Source organism: Rousettus aegyptiacus, unplaced genomic scaffold, assembly GCF_014176215.1.
Source record: "Rousettus aegyptiacus isolate mRouAeg1 unplaced genomic scaffold, mRouAeg1.p scaffold_m13_p_2, whole genome shotgun sequence".
NCBI lineage: Eukaryota > Metazoa > Chordata > Mammalia > Chiroptera > Pteropodidae > Rousettus > Rousettus aegyptiacus.
In genome coordinates, this window is record NW_023416295.1 from 149,508,889 (window position 1) to 149,514,888 (window position 6,000).

Genomic DNA, 6,000 nt, shown 5'->3' on the forward strand with positions numbered 1-6,000 from the left:
GAAACAGTCTTTCCTTAAATATTTTCATGGCTCATTTCTTTATCTGCTTCCAGATGTAACTTTGATATATTTACTTAAAACATCTTTTCTCAAAAAGTCATTATAGATCTACCAATTTAAATATTCAACCCCTCCTTGACAATCTATGTGCCTCTTATATGCTATATTTTTCTCTGCGGATGTATGACTGTCTAGAGAAAATAAGTATCTGTCTCCTCTTCTAGAATGAAGCCCTACCGAAGCAAGAATTTCTGTAGTTCTTCCTAGTGTATCTGTGCTTCCTGGAACGGTGCCTGGTACATAGTATGTACCCAATTAATATTTTCGGATTAACAGAAGCAACAAATGAAAGCAAATTTTTCTTAAGATGTCCAATTGAGATATGAATTAACATTTTGAAAATATTCAGTGTGAGCAATCTCTTGTTTAATTTGTCAAAACTATCTCGAGGGTCAGAAATAAGTATTTATTTTTTATAAAATAAGAAACACAGGTCCCAGTGTAGTTCACCCAAGGAGGCAGAGCAAGGTTTAAGCCATAAATTGTGAAGAATTCTAAAGCCCATGTTTCTTAACACACCACTGGTCAACCTCTACAGTACTGAACGATGTCTAGAGTATCGTTGTTCCAGAAATCACATATTGTCACAGATTGTGCCATTTGTCATAACACGACACAACTCAAGTATTTTGAATTTCTAATCTGAGTATCAACAGGTGAAGATATGGCAAAGTGGGAAGAGAGGAAATGAAAAATACTGCTTCTGCCTCACCTTTCAAGCCCTGATTTCCATGTACTTTCCATACCCAAAGGTATAATTAAAAAAAAAAAAAGTCTAGGCCATAATTCCATATTACTTTCGCAGCTTGAAACTGATCCCTATAAAAGATAATATAGCAATATAAAAGTAAAATCTTAAAAAATATATAAACCCTCTACTCAGCCTGTTGGCTTTTGTAAATGGTTTCACTTTACAATATGCTTTAATTATTTAATTGCTAAAGGGAATAACAGAATGCAAAGGGTGTGGAAAAGGAAGTAGCGATTGTCTGACAGTGATGGCAGTGAGACTGCAACTACCCTGGACAACTAACATGACACAAATGAGAAAATGATGCCTTCTTCTCCTGAGGCAACACCCTGTGCTGAGATGATGGCTTGGCAAAAGAAGATTGAGTAGAATTTTTAGTCTGCACTCATTAAACATTTATTCCAGAATTTTATTTTTCATGGTTAGATCCAGCTGTAATATCCTGAAACCAAAATTTAGATATTAAATTGCTAATCTCCCTTTGAGTTAGTAACAAACCAGTCAATTAACTCATTTCAACACCTATAAGACCTATAAACAATAGCAGATTGTTTTTAATAACTATAATGTATATAACTACGTCTCAAAACAATTTTATAAGTGTTCTGAAATAAATTTAAAATTTAGTGAGAAATCTGACTATGTTATAATCATTCATTGTTTTGGCAAAATTATCACCCAACTTAATTAGCCACTGTCAAAGGATAGAGATTTTTCATTATTGCTTATACTTAAGTATATATTAAACTTTAGAAACAATTCCAGAGCTCAAAATGCTGTTTGAAGCCCTAGCTAGATTATTGTAAAAACTGCAAATCATAAGCCCTAAGTCTACTCTTCAACCATTCCTCACTAAGTTTTGAAGAGGACAGTACTTATTTGAATGTATAATTTTGGGTATATTTGTTGACAGTTGAATTATACTACTTTCTCATTTTATAGAGAAATTGCTTCCTTTATGTACTATTGAATAGAACAAAAACTAGAAAGCAGTAAATAAAACTACAATCTCTAATGTTTAGAAGCGTATTTGGGAAATGTGTTCTGCTCAATATAATTTAGTCAACAGAAAATTAGTATATATCATACTCAAATTATCAATCTTACACTTTTAGAGTACAATAAAATACATTGAACACAAAGGCAGTTTCAAAACATTCAAAATGTAAATTTATCTACTTTTTTGTGTCATTCTGAACAAACCGTAGGAGTTTTCAGTATATCAAGGCTATTCCCACATGAATTTGCATTGTCCTGTCATAGCTGGGAAGTAAATAGATATTTTCAGTTGATACAACACTGGATGAAAGAATGTTATACTCAATTTAAGTTAGGACAATTTGGGAAATAAAATAACATCGGTAGGACTGGTAATTACACATTCAAAATGATTAAAAGGAATTTACCACTTCATTTCCTTTTTAGTTATTGCTATATATATATATATATATATCCTTTATAATTCAATTATTTCATATATGGTCTTTCATAGCAAAATTTATATGTTAATATAATTGACTCAAAACTCTATTTTTTCTATATTCTTATCTGCCTTTGTTCAAACTTTGAAAATTTGCCATAGAGTTAATACTTTTTCATCAGTGTTTCTCTGTCTCCTAAATCTCATTAATCCAGCCCACCCTTATTCTTTAATGGCTTCTTTAAGTAAGAGCTTTTCTTCCATGTTTACTCTTTCCCTCATCATGTCCCTGAGTTTCATTCATCCCACCACTATCCATAGTAAGGTTATATTATATTATTGTCTAATAATATACAATACTATTATAATTAACCAAAATCAATAATATTCTATTAATTTTTAATTCTGAAACCTAATACATATATTTAGATACTAAGTGGCCACACATATTCAGAGTATGATTTTTAAAATTTGAGAATCAAATTTAAACCTCAAATTTTCTAATTTTCTGAAAAATCTAATGCGTTATGTATTGTGAAGTATTGTAATACTTGACAATAAAAATGTTTAAATTGTCTTGTCTCATAAGGAAAAAACCAGCAACCTGTACTGAGTTGAAAGTTGATCTGTAAGAACCTTTGCATTTTTAGAGTGCTAGGCTTCTTGTCTTGGGACAGGATAGAGGAATTACAAAGACATTCCACAGTGTTAGCTGTTCTTCTAATAATCATGTAATTTAATTCAGAATTTAGTTTTCAGTTGGAGTAAAATATTTCTTGGAGCATGATATTGCCTCCATGGTCTATATGCTCAATCTGGCCAGAACTGAAATCTCAGTCTATCCCAGATCAAAAACCAAAGAGCCTTTAAAACTGACCCCAAAGGATTCTGATTAGTACTGATATCATTCTGAAAATATTACAAAACCCCTTATCCGGTGTTTTCTGGTATGTATATGTATTTAATCTATTAATTGGGAAAAAAGAATGGGAATACTTAAAGAGGCAACTGCTCTTCTTAAGATTTAGGAAACAAAAGGTAATTAGTGTGACTTAGAATCTAGCTGCTCAAAGAAGAGACCATGGCACAACACGAGCTTAGATAGCTGAGAGGAGTCCTACACTCCTGGTGATAGGGCCACCAGGGATGGTTGGTGCTTGGACCTCTGAGAAGATACAGGGTGTATAGTGCTTCCTGCCATTGGCTGAGAATGGAGACATCCTTTGTTTATAAAGCACTACAAACAGTAATTAGAAACAGAGTAGGTGTTTCTTAGAAGCCCTATGTGCTAATAAATCTCCTAACGCTTCCTACTAATAAAATATAGTAGGAACCCTGATGTCAAGAGAGTTTGCCTCCTCCAGTCCTAATGTAACAGCAGAGTATAGAAGGGTAGACTTTAACCTGAGTCACTACAGTCCACCCCTTGGGTTATTCAGCATCAAAACACTTTCTTCTAAGTATATTTAAGACTCCATAAAACACCAGTCGCAACTCAGTGCTTCCTCCTAAAAAAGGCACAACAATTCTTCATCTATATGAAGATGTTTCTATTGTTTCTTTAAAAATGTTAGGTGCAAAGTCCAGCAGTCATTGTTATCCAGTGTATCCTTCCTGAAGTGTTGTTAATTTTATTTTCATTTGAATATAAATCTACCTAAGGATTCAATTTAAAAGTTACCAACAATAATCCTTATATAAAATAATGGGGGAGATGTAGAAAAAAGGAAAATTTTAGTCAATATTTGCTAATTTGTACATAACAATGAAAGGCTGAAATAGCAGTTTGTCTCTATATTTTTGTCCAACTCGTCACAAGGCTATAGTCGTAATTTATGACTTCATTATTCCCTTGCCTATTTTTTGTTTAGTTGATTTTTTTTTATTAACCTTTACTATTGGATGAAAGTTGAAGAGATTCATCATTCAATATGCTTGAATTTAAGACAAAGTTCTCCTTGTCCTAATTATGTAGCATTAAATAAATTTGTCCTTGAAAAATGGGATTAGTCATCGCAATCCAATGATTCTAAAGCAATATCTAAAATCAAAAGTTGAGATAATGGAAAACAAAATTATAAGAATGCATAATTAATAGTCTGAAAACTAGTAACTACATTAGCCATTTCAAAAGTTTGTACCCTTCAGAGATCTAAAAAAGAAAAAAAAGAAAAAAAAAAGAAAAAAAATAAAGAAAAAGCTACCCAGAAGCTTCTTTCCTGAGCTTTTGGGCCCTTTCCCTTGGTTCACCTAGCCTTCTGGTTAGCAGCAGATTCTTATCGATACTAATATTTGGGTTATCTCAAAATCCTTTTTAAAAATTTTTTCCATCTTCAAATAACTGCATAACCATTTTTAAATGTGGAGAAAAGGAAACTCTTGTACATTGTTGGTGGAAATATAAATTGGTTCAGCTGCTATAGAAAACAGTATGGAAGTTCCTCAAAAAACTAAAACTAGAGCTACAATAAGATCTAGCAATCCCATTTCTGGGTATATATCCAAAAGAAATGAAATCGCTATCTTGAAGAAATATCTGTGCTCTCATGTTCATTGCAGCATTTATAATAGCTATGTTATGAAACAACCTTAATGTCCATTCGTTGATGTGTGAATGAATAAAGAAAATATTTATGTAATTATATTATGAAATATTTTTTAGCCTTAAAAAAAGAAGTAAATGATGAAAATGGAAAGCATGGAACAAATCGAAATTATCTAGACAGAGAAAGACAAAAATGTATGGTATCACTTACATGTGGAAACCAAAAAAAAAAAAAATCTCATAGTAATAGAGTATAGTAATGATTGCCAGGGACAGAGATAGCCATAACTGGGAGAGGATGGCAACTACAGTTAATGCTACTGTATTGTATACTTGAAATTTACTGAGAGAGTTGATCATGATTTCATACCTACCCCCAAAAAATTAGTACGTGAGGTTATAAATGTGTTAATTAACTTGATCGTGGTAATCATTTCAAAATGGGTATTGATCAATTCCTTATGTCGTATACTTTATATTATAATTTTATCTGTCAATTATACCTCAGTAAGTCTAGAAAAAAGAATGAAGTCCATACATATTTTTGAGTCGAGTAAATAAACGATTGAACTTGTTAATGAGGAAATTCATTCAAAATATAATTTTTAAACAAAAGATAAAATTGGAAATAATTGTATAAATTTTGGACTATGATACGAAATTGGAAAACAAATACATACTATGTATATATTGTATAATACAAATCGAGATACGTACAGAAATTTTATAATTTCTATAACAAAATTTTTACATATATTTTTATTTTTTCTTGAATTATATTTATTGAGTTCTTTTCTAGATGCTATAGCTAAAGCAATAACTCTCAGGGTTTATATAATACTGGGACAGCAGACAGATAAATGTCTGTGATAAATGCAGTGGTGAGAGAGAAAATGTTAAGATTAGGGGATAGTGCTTAGAGAAAGGGGGTGATATCTAATGTAAGATGTCAGGAAACATTTAATAACATGGCAATCTCAACAAAGCAGTTCTTCTATGGTGTTTGCTTCCTATAGAATAAATTATCTGAGAGAGACAAGTGGAAAATGATAGTCTCATAAGGCCTGGACCTGAAACTTGGCACAGCCTTACTTTTTTATCGTATTTTATTGATCAAAAGAGTCATGAAACCCACTCAGATTCAAGGGAGGAACTATAGACCCCCCATCAACAAATATCAAAGAATAAGTGACCATTTTTAATACGCTATTTTAGTTTGCCCTC